Here is a 17223-nt window from a genome sequence, read left to right on the forward strand (position 1 = left end):
TGAACTCCATGTACAGAGCAGCAAACTCTCCATCACTTGCTCTTTTCTTCCACGCCCCATGTACCCACTTTCTTTTCTTCAGCTTATGCTCAGCCTCTTTCTCCTCATCAAAAATTATGGCAATCATTGCTAATTCAACGTCTGAAAACTTTGCCATCTTAAAATCACTGATTTCACGCAGTACGGATGTGGGTGAACAAACGTCACTGAAATGTCACGAATTTCACTGACACTGGACTGACACGGCTCTGATACGTCACTGATGTGTGTGTGTGTGTGTGTGTGTGTGTGTGTGTGTGTGTGTGTGAATGAGCCTTAAGGCCCATTCATACACACATCATTGTAATACGTCACTGATGTGTGTGAATAGGCCTTAAAGACGTTTTCATCCTTGGTATGATTCCTGACAGAAATGTAAAGTGCATAAGATTCAGGTGATGGAACGCTCAACTACCTTTCGTAGGCCATCTTCCTATCACGTATAGCACGAAAATAGGCTGTGTTAAAATATGGTCTGGAAGATTTAAGTTGAGAGAAAAGTGAGGAATGTACGCCACCACTATCACCTCCGTTATGCGCTCAGCACACAGAGACGGGTCTCTGACACGGAAGCAGTAGTCATTCCAAGGAAAATCAGCAAAATACCTCCTCAGGTCCCCCCAGTTAGCAGAGGCAAAACGCCAGAGGCATCTCCGCTTTGGGGGATCCCGAGGAGGGATCGGAGAGATTGGACAAGATAAGGATATGGGGTTGTGATCGGAGGACCCCAACAGAGAAGACAGAGTGATAGCATAAGCAGGAGAATTAGAGGTTAGGAAGAGATCAAGAATGTTGGGCGTATCTTCAAGACGGTCAGGAATAACAGTAGGGCGTTGCACCAGTTGCTCTAGGTCATGGAGGATAGCAAAGTTAAAGGCTAGTTCACCAGGATGGTCAGTGAAGGGAGAGGAAAGTCAAAGATGGTGGTGAACATTGAGATCTCCAAGAATGGAGACCTCCACAAAAGAGAAGAGTCAGAACGTGCTCCACTTTGGAAGTTAAGTAGTCAAAGAATTACTTATAGCCAGAGGAGTTAGGTGAGAGGTATACAGCACAGATAAATTTAGTTTGAGAGTGACTCTGTAGTCATAGCCAGATGGTGTAAAATTCGGAAGATTCAAGAGCGTGGGCATGAGAGCAGATCAAGTCATTGCGCACATAGACGCAACATCCAGCTTTGGATTGAAAATGAGATAGAGAAAGTAGGAGAGCTCAGAAAAGGGGATACTGTCAGTTGCCTCACACACCTGTTTCAGTGAGGAAAAGAAAATGAGGTTAGTAAAGGAGAGATGGTGTTCTAGAGATTGAAAACTAAATCTAAGGTCGCAGATCTTTGGGAAGCAGGAGTAGTAAGTGCTATATAATTTGTCAAGGAAAAGGTTACAATTTGTATTTGTGTCACGACTGTTAAAGTAGAGATTCCAGTTTATATTCGATAGGGTCTGTGTGAATTTTATCCGATTTGCTGTACTGTGTAGTCCACAAGAGATTTTGTGTATTTTGTGTATCATATGAGGCTACTTCATACATACAGCATGCTCATGTGTTCACCTATAGGGCTACATTATACGCGTTCGTAACAATAATAATAGTAATAATAATAATAGGGCAAAAATACCATTGGAAACGCATAGTCCAGTAGAGACGCACTTCACAAAAAAAAATAAATAAATATATAAATAAATAAATAAAAATGAATAAATAAATAAATAAATAAAAACTGCCATGCACAAAATTTCAGTATATGTAAAGAAAGCAGATACATAAAAATAATACTTCATTTTATCAGTGATATTTTCCTACACTACCAGCCTTATAGGATACATACATCTGAGCATATTTTTTGGTAAATGTGGGTGGGTTCTTTGGGAGGTCTCTTAGCTGAGACCTAAGGAAGCATTTTTTTTTTTTTTTCCGGAGTTGAATTTCTCTCACTTCTTTAACTCGAATATATTTTTTTCTTATTACAGATGGAATGAGCATGCCTTGAACTACACTCCTGCATGGTTTGCTTGCTTCTACATGAATAACTGCTTGGAAAAAGTAGGTGCGTCCGCACTGGACCATCATAAGACTGAAATCCAATGGAGACGCATTTTTTTTTTAACTAGGTTTAGAAGGGCATAAACCACATGGATGGCAAATCCTAATCTCGTCTCACCGTTTCCTATATTTAGGATAGAGTTTTCAGTGACGGTAGTTGAGTTCTTTTACTCTGACTGGGAGCCTGACTCGACCCAGTAGAGACGAATGCCTGGGAGCTCCTCGAAGACGTGCAGAGGCCATTAGGAGATGCGGGTCTGGTTGTGATGGTGATGGCGAGTCTCCTTAGGTTTAGTATTATTTATCAAAGTTATCTTTCCTATTTGTAATATTTTTCTCTTTTTTTCCAGTTGGATATGAATAGTGCAGGAGGGGAGGCATGCAGTTAGCAAGATCAGAAGAGCAGTTAGCATTAAAATAGCGGTAGAAGACAGCTAGAGATGCAACATTGCGGCGATGAGAGAGAGACTGAAGAGTCAGTTAGAGGAGAGGAGTTGATGAGACGAAAAGCTTTTGATTACATCCTGTTTACTACTACTACTACTACTACTACTACTACTACTACTACTACTACTACTACTACTCCTATTACTGCTACTATTACTACTACTACTCGCACATCCAAAAACAGGAAAAAAAATTCAAAGCCTCTACCATACAAGTCTTTGCTTGGTAAGGCATCTTCCTCTGAGGATGACAATGTGGACAACGATGGTAGTTCTAGTGACAACAGCATCAGTGTTGATGTAGATGAGTTTGGAATAAAACTATCCTGAGCCAGCTAAAGATAACTAGGTCGGAGTGAAGGTAAAGAAGCAGTAGGTATTAGGAAGGGGGAGGATCCATGGATCCTCCTTGAAAGATGGTTTCTGCAGAAGTCATCTTTTAAGGTGTAAATTGGATAGATACAATCTATTGACAATGTCCTTTGCAAAGAAGAGCGAAGGATTGTTTTACTTTCCTGAAACGGAGGACGTGGCATACTCTGTGCTCTGAAGTGAAATTATGGTTCTCGACAATCCCAAACCTGTATTTCAGAACCCCATGAGTGGATACTTTTTTCCCAGCTGATATAATGACCTCCATCACAGCATATTTTAGTGCAGACTAGTAAACAAACCCAGCATAGATAGCCTTGGCCACATGTCTCTCTTGCCTGTCTCTCTCCTTTAATGTGGCTTATGTTATGTTTTCCTTTGCTGCATGTCTCCCTGTAACCTAATATTTTTTGTACACCTACTGTATTCTTAGTATTAGGCCTAAAACAAAAGAACAGAGCTTTACTTTATTCCAGTTGAATTATGACCTATGCTCATGGTGCAGAAATGGAAGTGAATGTAATGTTACAATGCTTTCCTTATTTGCAAGCTTACAATAAGCGTTTTTTTTTTTTTTTTCTACAGAGATTTTCAGTTTAATGTGAGGAGAAATTAGGCCCAATAATATTTACTTTGTTATTTTTCCGAAATATTCATCCCATAGAAAATACCTGAGCTGTGTATTTTTCAAAAAAAAAAGTGTACACTTTTATGTTTTCACGAGTTATATTGTTCCAACAGTCAATATAATGATGAAAATAATGTTGTTGTTTGTTTTTAAGTTTTAAATGTGAAAGCATGTGCGGACACTGCACTTATTAAATTATCATCCATACTACTCACTGCAAAGTGTACTTTACGGATTATTTTTTTTTTTTCTATTAAAAAGTGAGTAACATCTTTCAGATTTTTTTTTTCTTTTCCGTAGACATGTAATGTACACCTCCTATCAGCATACAACTATTTAAATCCTAGTTAAAATCATAAATATTATGCACGATGTGTACCAAAAAGTATAATTATACATATTATAAATAAAAAAATAAATAAATAAATAAAGACTTGCGTCTTCATTGGACTAGGGTGCGTCTACTTAGGGTTTGGCAGTCATAAGGAGATCCACTTGAAATAAACCTCCTACCTCAGAAAATACATGAAATACACAAAAATATGACATATCTATTAAAAGCATAAGTATTTAGTAATATATAAAGCCAGTTTGAAATCAAAGAATGAACGAGCTTGACACAAAAATTTTTTTCCATGAAAATATTTGCACTTTTTGAGTCTGCATTGGGACTCATACCCTAATAATAATAATAATAATGATAATAATAATAATAATAATAATAATAATAATAATAATAATAATAATAATAATAATAATAATAATAATAATAATAATAATTATTATTATTATTATTATTATTATTATTATTATTATTATTATTATTATTATTATTATTATTATTATTATTATTATAATTATTATTATTATTATTATTATCATCATCATCATTATTATAACAATAATAATAATAATGATACGATTGTATAATCCTTTCGTCTGTTTCGTCACGTCAATATTCAACAGAAGCAAGAGATTGACATAACTAACTGATCGTAACAAAAAATAATTTCAGCCGAGAGTAAATCATCTGATCACAAAAAAAAAGAAAGAAAGAAAGAAAGAAAGAAAAAGAAAAAGAAAAAAAAAAAGTAATTTTATGACCGGATGACGAACCAGCAGTCACGGAGCGAATCACCTGCAGAAAACTTTTTTTTATTTTATATTCTTAAACACACAACCAAACAAAGAAGAGCTCTGTTAGAAAGGGAATCAAGGGAGGAAATTTTAACAAGAGATGATTCGTATTGAGGAGCCGTTACTAAGGATGTTTTCTGAGGCACTGAGCCAAGTGACGAAGTCGTCCACGACGTCCAGTCCACCTCTACCTCCAGGAGACACTGGTGAGTGTTCATTCTTTCCTTTGATAATCAGCCGTCAGCCTCCTCGGGGTTGGCTGCTGCGTAGTGTATTATACAGTGATACGTTGCCGGTGAGACTTCCTTTGGTGGTGTTTTTGTACCTTCACTTGGCTACACATCCCGGTGTTGTTATTGTTGTTACTCGTTTCTTAGTTGATCGGCTCGCCTGTCACCAGTCCTCTCTGTTAGTGCTTTAACTTTTTTTTTTTTTTTTCATTCCTAGTTGATTGGCTCAATTGTTTCCAGTCCTCTGTGTTAGTGATGTTTATTGGTTGGTTGCCCTGCCTATAATTGCCTCCAGTCCTATGTATTAACTAATTTCTTCGTGAGTGATTGGCTTACAATTGTCTCTCTTGGTTGATTGGCTTACCTGTCTCAGTTACTTTGTCTGCAATGTGTTCGTAACTACTTACGGATTATTGAAATAACCTTGGCCTATTAATTTCGAGACCGTAAGTATTCATTTCTTGCCAAAAGTATGATGCCTTTTCAAACCATGATTTAGATAAGAGGGTAGTGAATTTTAAAAAGGCAGTTGATCTAAACCTAACCAAGCCCTCGGATGAAGACGCTAAAAGTAATTTTCTATGTTGGCTAATAAAGTGAGTGAATGCTTACACATTAGTGGAATCTAAATTATTAAAGCACTGTATATTTACATATCATTGATTTCATGATTGTACAAACATTAGTACATTTGTGTGATGGACTGTTAGAGGGAAACTGAGTACTTGGCTGTAATTCTTGGATAATAATATCACAACAGTTCACCTGAGGGTTTACTCATTGTTTACATTCACTTGTCAAACCATGTATGTCACTTGTCTTTTATTTATTTTTGTATTTTTTTTTCAATGAGATATAATAGATTTTTATTTTTAATTAAATCTTTGAATTTTCCTGTGGAAATCACAATTTTAACCTAACTAACCCAAGTCTTTTCTGGCATTTAGTGACATGAGTTAACTTGAAATTACTGTTAGCAAGGGATAGGCGTGTGTCTGACCACCTCCCACATGCCTTAATTTGGGGTGCCTGAAGATTGAATTTCCTTTCTCTCTCTCTCTCTCTCTCTCTCTCTCTCTCTCTCTCTCTCTCTCTCTCTCTCTCTCTCTCTCTCTCTCTCTCTCTCTCTCTCTCTCTCTCTCTCTCTCTCTCTCTCTCTCTCTCTTGTGAAAACTTGCTGATGTGATATAATACAAGAAAACCATTTCGTATGAGAGTAGAAAGTAAGTTAAAGACACATATGGTAACATAAACACAAATATTTAGCATGAAACTGGAAACATGTCTGATGAACCTGACATATTTTGCTGCTCCTTCCTCATACACTGATAATTTTTCTCCACAAATCTTAAATAATAATCACAAATATTAAATGCTGTGGCACTTCTGGAATCTCTGCAGCCACCCTTCAGTATACTCAGTGATGCTCTGTACCAGACTCTATACAACACCTTAATTTGTACCATCATCATTATCACTCCTCTGCTGTGAAAACCACTGTATAATATCACAATCATGATCTTTCTATCTATCATTGTTTTTTGTATGCACATCTGTTTCTTTAAATCACTGTCAGTAAAGAATTTAAACTTTTCCCAGTGCTTTATATCATACTAAGCAATGCCATAAGCTTCACGAAGGTGATGAACAGAAACACTTGTCCAGATTTTGTAACTCTCCCTTTTTTCTTCTATTGTTATTGTGTTATTTTTGTGTTTTGTGCCACAATTTCAATTTTCTTCATTTTTGAAGTCATAGCTAGCATGAAGTAATGTTCACAAATAAAAAAAATTGGAGGTAAAAAATTTTCTGCTCAATGTTAGCCACACACACACACACACACACACACACACACACACACACACACACACACACACACACACACACACACACACACACACTCAAGCACACATACAGTGGTACCTTGGTATACATCATTAATCTGTTCAAGAACCTTGGACTTTACCAAACTGGACATGTATCAGAAAAGTTTTTCCCATAAGAAATAAAGGGAAAATTATTAATCCATCTCCATGAAAAAAATCCTATTGTTGTTGGCATATTATACAGTACATTGATGGGGTTGTATGAAATAGTTTAAACACTGCTGAATACTAAAATACATGCTGTATTTGTTGGCATATAAGGGAGGAGGCAGTAAACACCTGCCAAAACGATAATTACTCCCAGTGAGGTCTAAAGCACTGTTCAGGGGGTGCTGTGAACTTATCATTAAACCCAGCTGTGACCCCACTGAACATTTCCCTTTGTGTCTCACAACACAAGGGGGCAGTCACAGCCTGCCCTCTAAAGACAACTCTCTTCCTCCACACAAAATTACAAGCACCTAATAACACACACACCCTTCATTTAAAATTTTCAAAATTATCATGGTGACTCCTACACCAGCCTCAGAGTCCCCATCTGGGGAGGGGACCATAAATGTCCCCAGGTCGGACTGCCTTTCTGTCAACGACTGTAAGTGTCTTGATACCCCCCTCAACTTTTTCTTCATTAACTTCTGCAACATTTGCAGTCTAAAATCTAATTTTCAATCTGTAGAACACCACCTATCCTTTCCTAAACCTCATCTTCTTTTCTTCACTGAAACTCAGGTGCCTGAGGCAACTGACAGTAGCCCCTTTTCTGTTCCCTCCTACTTCCTCTATCCTCATTTTTTATCCAAAGCTGGATGTTGCATTTATGTGGGCAATGACTTAACCTGCTCTCGTGCCCACGCTCTTGAATCTTGTGAGTTTTCCACCATCTGGCTACAACTACAGAGTCACTCTCAAACTAAATTTATCTGTGCTGTATACCTCTCACCTAACTCCTCTGACTATAAGAAATTCTTTGACTACATAACTTCCAAAGTGGAAAACATTCTGACCCTGTTCCCTTTTGCAGAGATCTCCATTCCTGAAGACTTCAGTGTTCACCACCAGCTTTGGCTTTCCTCTCCCTTCACTGACCATCCTGGTGAACTAGCTATCAATTTTGTTATCCTACATGACCTAGAGGAATTGGTGCACCACCCTACTCGTATATTCTCGACCTAAACCTTCCAAATCTTGGTTTAACACAGCTTGTTCTCGTGCTATACATGATAGAGAGGTGGCCCACAAAAGGTATTTAAGCCTTCCATCACCAGAATCTCATGCACTTTTATATTTCTGCCCGGAACCATGCCAAGTCTGTTCTCCAACTAGTTAAAAACTCCTTCATTGACAGAAAGTGTCAAAATCTTTCAAGATCTAACTCCCCTCGTGACTTCTGGCATCTAGCCAAAAATATCTCCAATAACTTTGCTTCTTCTTTCCCTCCTTTATTTCAACCACATGGCACCAATGCTATCACATCTATTTCTAAAGCTGAACTCTTCGCTCAAATCTTTGCTAAAAACTCTACCTTGGACGATTCTGGGCTTTTCCTCCGTCTCCTTCACCATCTGACTACTTCATGCTACCTATTAAAATTCTTTGCAAGGATGTTTTCTACCATTCCTTCTTGCTGGAAGTTTGCCTACATTCAGCCTGTTCCTTAAAAAGGTGACTGTTTTAATCCCTCAAACTACCGTCCTATTGCTTTAATTTCCTGCCTATCTAAAAGTTTTTTAATCTATCCTCAACAGGAAGATTCTTAAACTATCACTTCACAACCTTCTATCTGATCGCCGGTATGGGTTCTGTCAAGGCCACTCTACTGGTGATCTTCTGGCTTTCCTTAATGAGTCTTGGTCATCCTCTTTTAGAGATTTTGGTGAAACTTTTGCTGTTGCCTTGGACATATCAAAAGCTTTTGATAGAGTCTGGCACAAAGCTTTGATTTCCAAACTACCCTCCTACGGCTTCTATCCTCTCTGTAACTTCATCTCAAGTTTCCTTTCTGACCGTTCTATTGCTGCTGTGGTAGATGGTCACTGTTCTCCTAAATCTATTAACAGTGGTGTTCCTCAGGGTTCTGTCCTGTCACCCACTCTCTTCTTATTATTCATTAATGATCTTCTAAACCAAACTTCTTGTCCTATCCACTCCTATGCTGATGATACCACCCTACACTTTTCCATGTCTTTTTCATAGACGTCCAACCTTTCAGGAAGTAAACATTTCACGCAGGGAAGCCACAGAACGCTTGACTTCTTATCTTTTTAAGATTTCTGATCAGGGCAGAGCAAACTTGGTATTGTTCAATGCCTCAAAAACTGACTTCCTCCATCTATCAACTCGACACAACCATCCAGACAACTATCCCCTCTTCTTCAATGACACTCAACTGTCCCCCTCTTCTACATTGAACATCCTCAGTCTGTCCTTTACTTATAATCTGAACTGAAAACTTCACATCTCATCTCTAGCTAAAACAGCTTCTATGAAGTTAGGCGTTCTGAGACGTCTCCGCCAGTTTTTCTCAACCCCCCCAGCTGCTAACTCTGTACAAGGGTCTTATCCATCCATGTATGGAGTATGCTTCACATGTCTGGGGGGTTCCACTCATACTGCTCTTCTAGACAGGGTGGAATCAAAAGCTTTTCATCTCATCAACTCTCCTCTATGTGACTGTCTTCAGCCTCTCTCTCATCGCCGCAATGTTGCATCTCTAGCTGTTTTCTACCGCTATTTTCATGCTAACTGCTCTTCTGATCTTGCTCACTGCATGCCTCCCCTCGTCCCACGGCCTCGCTGCACAAGACTTTCTTCTTTCTCTCACCCCTATTCTGTCCACCTCTCTAACGCAAGAGTTAACCAGTATTCACAATCATTCATCCCTTTCTCTGGTAAACTCTGGAACTCTTGCCTGCTTCTGTATTTCCACCTTCCTATGACTTGAATTCCTTCAAGAGGGAGGTTTCAAGACACTTATCCTTCAATTTTTGACTACCGCTTTGGACCCTTTTTATGGGACTGGCATTTCAGTTGGCCTTTTTTTTTTTTTTTTTTGATTGGATTTTGTTGCCCTTGGTCAGTGTCTCTCCTACATAAAAAGAAATAAAAAAAAACTCCATTTCAGCAGGGCATATTCAGAAAAAAAATGTATTTAAGCATATAATGTTTAAAGAAAGCTGGTGGCACATCTGAATAAAAAGCAAGCAATCACAATAGTAAAAAATATCCTACATGATTGCAGTAATAAAACAGAGGCAGTGGCCTAGTCATGGAGGCAAGGCAAAGAATGCAGCCCAGCTTCTGAGATGTCAACAACAGACTTGGTGCATCACTGAACAGGGCTGCATTTTCATTTCCAACATTTCCTTACGTGATATTATGGTTAAAAATACGATATAGCAGCCTTACCTATAATATGGTGGTGTAAATCTTTGGGTGTACGTGTGAAGGAAATTTCAGAATTAAATCTATGGGAGGCCTCATATTCACATAAATGATACAGGGTAATATTTTGAGTCATTTTAATGACAAAAGGTACATTTTATTTGCTGTCAGGTATGGTAAATACAAAAACAATTAGATGAAATAAATGAAAATTTAAGCTCACTTTACCTTGCTGAGAAGAATCAAGTGTCTACTAGGATAGTGCTGAGAAAGGAGATGTTATTGTTTGGAAGGAAGAAAGGTTTAGAAGGTGGAAGTCCCACCAACCTGGCAACACTGCTCGTGGGCAGTCATGACTGTCTCAAGAGAGATAAACAAGGGTAGCGTGCAGTGTCATGACTCATTTTGACCCATACAAGTTCTAGCTTACAAGTTATATTCAAACAAAGGTCAAGTACCAAGCAAATTTTTTCGCATCCAAACATCGCATCCAAAACCAAGTTGGACTTCTTCCAAGGCAGATGTATACCGAGGTACCACTGTACAACATTGGGGTTCTTGAATGAACTGGTGGTGTGGTGCAGAATTGTTCCCATCATCAAAATTCCTCTTGTGTTTACTTTCTCTATTTTCTCTTAACATTCCACATGCAGAGAACAGTAATTTGTCAATACAGTAATTCACCAATTTAACAAATTGAGGTTTACTGTATTTTTGGGTTTAACTTATTACAAAAATCAGTTTGTGAGTAATTGCATCTGGATTGTCAAAATTTCAGAAATTTTGAATGATGCATTGGGTGGATAGATTGTATAGGCAGCTCATAGTTCATTACAAGGCCTCATTCTGGCAAGAAGTGTCCACACGTTTGCAGGATTATTGCCTATTGTGTGTTGTATACACGTATGTAGCTATGCAGTGCATGTATGCATGTAGGTGTATGTACAGGGTGTCCCACAAGTTACGGTATGTGATAGTTCAAGTAACTTTAAGTCAAAAATACTCTCCACACATATGCTGTGTTTTTTTTTTGGGGGGGAAAAAATTAGCATGTTTTGTTTATTTATTTATTTATTTATTTATTTATTTTATTTTACTTATTTTATTTTATTTTTTATGTAGGAGGGACACTGGCCAAAGGCAACAAAAATCTAATAAAAAAAAGCCCACTGAGATGCCAGTCCCAGTAAAGGATCCAAAGTGGTAGTCAAAAATTGACTTGAAACCTCCCTCTTGAAGGAATTCAAGTCATAGGAAGATGGATATATGGAAGCAGGCAGGGAGTTCCAGAGTTTACCAGAGAAAGGGATGACAGAATAGGGGTGAGAGAAAGAAGAAAGTCTTGTGCAGCAAGGCCGCTGGAGGAGGGGAGGCATGCAGTTAGCAAGATCAGAAGAGCAGCTAGTATGAAAATAGCGGTAGAAGACAGCTAGAGATGCAACAATGTGGCAATGAGAGAGAGGCTGAAGACAGTCACTTAGAGGAGAGGAGTTGATGAGGTGAAAAGCTTTTGATTCCACCCTGTTTAGAATAGTGATATGAGTGGAACCCCCCACCCCCCCCAAACATGTGAAGAATACTCCATACATGGATGGGTAAGGCTCCTGTACAGAGTTAGCAGCTGGGGGATGAGAAAAACTGGCAGAGACATCTCAGAATGCCCAACTTCATAGAAGCTGTTTTAGCAAGAGACAAGATGTGAAGTTTCCAGTTCAGATTATAAGTGATGGACAGACTGAGGATGTTCAGTGTAGAAGAGGAGGACAGCTGAGTGTCACTGAAGAAGAGGGGATAGTTGCCTGGAAGGTTGTGTCGAGTTGATAGATGGAGGAATTGAGTTTTTGAGGCATTGAACAATACCAAGTTTGCTCTGCCCCAATCAGAAATTTTTGAAAGATCAGAAGTCAGGCATTCTGTGGCTTCCCTGTATGAAATGTGTACTTCCTGAAGGGTTGGACATCTATGAAAAGACGTGGAAAAGTGAAGGGTGGTATCATCAGCAGAGAAATGGATAGGACAAGAAGTTTGGTTAAGTAGATCATTGATGAATAATAGGAAGAGAGTGGGTGACAGAACAGAACCCTGAAGAACACCACTGTTAATAGATTTAGAAGAACAGTGACCATCTACCACAGCAGCAATAGAACGGTCAGAAAGGAAACTTTAGATGAAGTTACAAAGAGAAGAATAGAAGCCGTACGAGGGTAGTTTGGAAATCAAAGCTTTGTGTCAGACTCTATCAAAAGCTTTTGATATATCCTAGGCAACTGGAAAAGTTTCACCAAAATCTCTAAAAGAGGATGACCTAGACTAAGTAAGGAAAGCCAGAAGATCACCAGTAGAGCGGCCTTGACGCAACCCATACTGGCGATCAGACAGAAGGTTGTGAAGTGATAGATGTTTAAGAATCTTCCTGTTGAGGATAGATTTAAAAACTTTAGATAGGCAGGAAATTAAAGCAATAGGACAGTAGTTTGAGGGGTTAGAACTGTCACCCTTTTTAGGAACAGGCTGAATGTAGGCAAACTTCCAGCAACAAGGAAAGGTAGATGTTGACAGACAGAGCTGAAAGAGTTTGACTAGGCAAGGTGAAAGCACGGAGGCACAGTTTCAAAGAACAATAGGAGGGACCCCATCAGGTCCATAAGCCTTCCGAAGGTTTAGGCCAGCGAGGGCATGGAAAACATCCTTGCGAAGAATTTTAATAGGTAGCTTGAAGTAGTCAGAGGGTGGAGGAGAGGGAGGAATAAGCCCTAAATCATCCAAGGTAGAGTTTTAGCAAAGGTTTGAGCAAAGAGTTCAGCTTTATAGATAGATGTGATAGCAGTGGTGCCATCTGGTTGAAATATAGAAGGGAAGGAAGAAGCAAAGGACCTGAGTGGGCCTCCACCTCCTTCCTTCCCTCCTCGGCTCGCTACATACTTGAGTGGCGCTGTGCGGCATTAAGTGATAATTTTTTTATGTACAATTTACACAGTTAAATCCTTACAGGAAACAATTAGCAAATCACAAATTAAATTTTTTGTATGTGTTAGTGAAGAAAATGTACAGGTAACACAGCAATACAGTCGTCCTTCAGTGCTATTCACCAGCTTCATGATGACTACCCGGTGTTCCCACTACTCTTGTAAATGTCCCTTTCGATTATTTGGTATCCTTTCTAAGTGATGTTAAATTGTGCCGTTCCTTGAATTTTGTCCCTTTATTTATTTGTGTATTTGTGTTTGTATTCTTGTACTGATGGTGGGGCTTCATATTGTCATCTGGAAAATACCATTTTGAGCTGCTCCAGTATGTACAGCTGCTGCAGAAGTACTGGGGAATCATCCTCTTTCACGGAGATCCTGACACACACTGTAAAATACTATGCTGTCTGGGTGTCTTCTGTCTGAGTACCTGCATCTGTAGTGTGTCAGAATGTCAACTGGGTTCAGGGACTAACATTTGCAATGATTTGTCATGTATGTCTAAAAAGTGGCACTCAGTAACCACTGTATTGCTGTATTATCTGTACATTTTCTTTACTGACACATACAGAAATTTAATTTGTCATTTGCTGTTTCCTGTAACTTTTTTTTTGTAGGAGGGACACTGGCCAAGGGCAACAAAAATCCAATAAAAAAAAAAACCCCACTGAGATGGCAGTCCCAGAGAAAGGTCCAAAGTGGTAGTCAAAAATTGAAGGATAAGTGTCTTGAAACCTCATTCTTGAAGTAATTCAAGTCATAAGAAGATGGAAATACAGAAGCAGGCAGGGAGTTCCAGAGTTTACCAGAGAAAGGGATGAATGACTGAGAATACTGGTTAACTCTTGCATTAGAGAGGTGGACAGGATAAGGGTGAGAGAAAGAAGAAAGTCTTGTGCAGCAAGGCTGCAGGAGGAGGGGAGGCATGCAGTTAGCAAGATCAGAAGAGCAGTTAGCATGAAAATAGCAGTAAAAGACAGCTAGAGATGCAACATTGCGGCGATGAGAGAGAGGATAAAGACAGTCAGTTAGAGGAGAGGAGTTGATGAGATGAAAAGCTTTTGATTCCTCCCTGTCTAGAGGAGCAGTATGAGCGGAGCTCCCCCAGACATGTGAAGCATACTCCATACATGGATGGATAAGGCCCTTGTACAGAGTTAGCAGCTGGGGGAGGGGTGAGAAAAACTGGCAGAGACGTCTCAGAATGCCTAACTTCATAGAAGCTGTTTTAGCTAGAGATGAGATGTGAAGTTTCCAGTTCAGATTATAAGTAAAGGACTGACAGTGTAGAAGAGGGGGACAGTTGAGTATCACTGAAGAAGAGGGAATAGTTGTCTGGAAGGTTGTGTCGAGTTAATAGATGGAGGAATTGAGTTTTTGAGGCATTGAACAATACCAAGTTTGCTCTGCCCCAGTCAGAAATTTTAAAAAGATTGGAATTCAGGCCGTTCTGTGGCTTCCTTGCGTGATATGTTTACTTCCTGAATGGTTGGATGTCATTGAAAAGACGTGGAAAAGTGCAGGGTGGTATCATCAGCGTAGGAGTGGATAGGACAAGAAATTTGCTTTAGAAGGTCATTGATGAATAATAAGAGGAGAGTGGGTGACAGGACAGAACTCTGAGGAACACCACTGTTAATAGATTTAGGAGAAGAACAATGACCATCTACCACAGCAGCAATAGAATGGTCAGAAAGGAAACTTGAGATAAAGTTACAGAGAGAAGGATAGAAGCTGTAGGAGGGTAGTTTGGAAATCAAAGCTTTGTGCCAGACTCAATCAAAAGCTTTTGATATGTCCAAGGCAACAGCAAAAGTTTCACCAAAATTTCTAAAAGAGGATGATCAAGACTCAGTAAGGAAAGCCAGAAGATCACCAGTAGATCAGCCTTGACAGAAACCATACTGGCAATCAGATAGAAAGTTCTGAAGTGATACATGTTTAAGAATCTTCCTGTTGAGGATAGGTTCAAAAATTTTAGGTAGGCAGGAAATTAAAGCAATAGGATGGTAGTTTGAGGGATTAGAATGGTTACCCTTTATAGGAACAGGCTGAATGTAAGCAAACATCCAGCAAGAAGGAAAGGTAGATGTTGACAGAGAGCTGAAAGTGTTTGACTAGGAAAGGTGCAAACATGGAGGCACAGTTTTGGAGAACAGTAGAAGGGAACCCATCAGGTCTATAAGCCTTCCAAGGGTTTAGGCCAGCGAGGGCATGTAAAACATCATTGCGAAGAATTTTAAGTAGCATGAAGTAGTCAGAGGATGGAGGAGAGGGAAGAACAAGCCCAGAATCATCCAAGGTAGAGTTTTTAGCAAAGGTTTGAGTGAAGAGTTCAGCTTTGGAAATAGATGTGATATCAGTGGTGCCATCTGGCTGAAATAAAGGAGGGAAAGAAGAAGAAGCAAAGTTATTAGAGATATTTTTGGCTAGATGCCAGAAGTCACGAGGAGAGTTAGGTCTTGAAAGATTTTGACACTTTCTGTTAATGAAGGAGTTTTTAGCTAGTTGGAGAACAGACTTGGCATAATTCCGGGCAGAAATATAAAGTGCATGAGATTCTGGTGATGGAAGGCTTAAGTACCTTTTGTGGGCCACCTCTCTATCATGTATAGCACGAGAACAAGCTGTGTTAAACCAAGGTTTGGAAGGTTTAGGTTGAGAAAAAGAGTGAGGAATGTATACCTCCATGCCCAACACTATCACCTCTGTTATGCGCTCAGCACATAAAGACGGGTCTCTGACACGAAAGCAGTAGTCATTCCAAGGAAAATCAGCAAAATACCTCCTCAGGTCCCCCAACTAGCAGAGGCAAAACCCCAGAGGCACCTTTGCTTAGGGGAATCCTGAGGAGGGATTGGAGCGATAGGACAAGATACAGATATGAGATTGTGATTGGAGGAGCCCAATGGAGAAGAAAGGGTGACAGCATAAGCAGGAGGATTAGAGGTCAGTAAAGGTAAAAAATGTTGGGCGTATCTCCAAGACGGTCAGGAATACGAGTAGGGTGTTGCACCAGTTGCTCTTGGTTGTGGAGGATAGCAAAGTTGAAGGCTAGTTCAGTAGGATGGTCAGTGAAGGGAAAGGAAAGCCAAAGCTGGTGGTGAACATTGAAGTCTCCAAGAATGGAGATCTCTACAAAAGGGAAGAGAGTCAGAATGTGCTCCACTTTGGAAGTTAAGTAGTCAAAGAAGTTAGATTACATAGATTATACTCAAAAAAAATTATCTCCTAATGCTGTGTGGCGCCACTGAAGTACATAGCAAGCTGAGAAGGGAAGGAGGCAGAGGTCCATCCAGGCAAGCAGTTCCCGCAACACACAACTTAAACATTAATTTCTCACAAAATAAAGCAAAACGCAACATATGTGTATAGAGTATTTTCAACTTGGAATTATTTGAACTATCAACACTCAAAGTATGTACCTAAACTTGCGGGACACCATGTATACATCAGTATACGTATACACTGATTTAATAGAGGTTTCATTTTAATGGTGTGGTTCTACACACTTTTATATGTTAAATTGCTAAGTTACTGTATACTGAACTCCACAGATGTTGTTAATGCATAAAATCTATTATAAAACTTGCACATATAGTATGTTTTGGTGCTCCATTATTACTTTTGTTTTCTGACCTAACATATTCCACAGACAACAGAATGATAGCAATTTCCCAGTATAACTCTATACAAATGTTGTTAATGTGTAAAATGCACAAAATACCTGGTAGATGTTTTGATGCTCATGTTTCATCATAGTGCACATACACAAAGGTGTTTGACAAAAGAGGGGGATGGGAATTCACAAAACAGCCATATCATGCTGTGATTGCAGTGTAGACTGCAGCCACTCGCAGTGAACCAATCATACAGCCATAGCATATTTATAAGATAGAGAATATAGTAGGGATGTATTGGATGTCCACATCCGTGTAGTTTTTGGCATCTGTATCCGCAGTTCTGATAGATTAGTCATCCTCATCTACATTTGTGATGAAATAAATATCCACATCTGCACCACACAGAGGATGTGGTGGATACATTTTATACATTACAGACTACACAGTACAGTGCTTGTAAAGTTGAAGAAAA

The 17223-nt window shown here is 39.2% G+C and overlaps 1 protein-coding gene across 3 annotated transcripts in view; it reads left to right on the forward strand.

Moving 5' to 3' along the window:
• Nucleotides 1-4724: 4724 nt before the first annotated feature.
• Nucleotides 4725-17223, forward strand: part of LOC135116198 (COP9 signalosome complex subunit 5-like) — a 31979-nt gene continuing 19480 nt past the window's right edge. For 2 of the 3 annotated variants that reach the window (XR_010276202.1, XR_010276203.1), the window contains exon 1: nt 4725-4871. The gene's annotated coding sequence lies outside the window, so the exon portion shown is untranslated. Of the gene's footprint in view, nt 4872-7802; nt 7875-17223 lie in introns of those variants that run through there. The other variant, XM_064033532.1, reaches the window with a different exon arrangement.

This window comes from Scylla paramamosain, chromosome 30 (assembly GCF_035594125.1).
Source record: "Scylla paramamosain isolate STU-SP2022 chromosome 30, ASM3559412v1, whole genome shotgun sequence".
Lineage (NCBI taxonomy): Eukaryota > Metazoa > Arthropoda > Malacostraca > Decapoda > Portunidae > Scylla > Scylla paramamosain.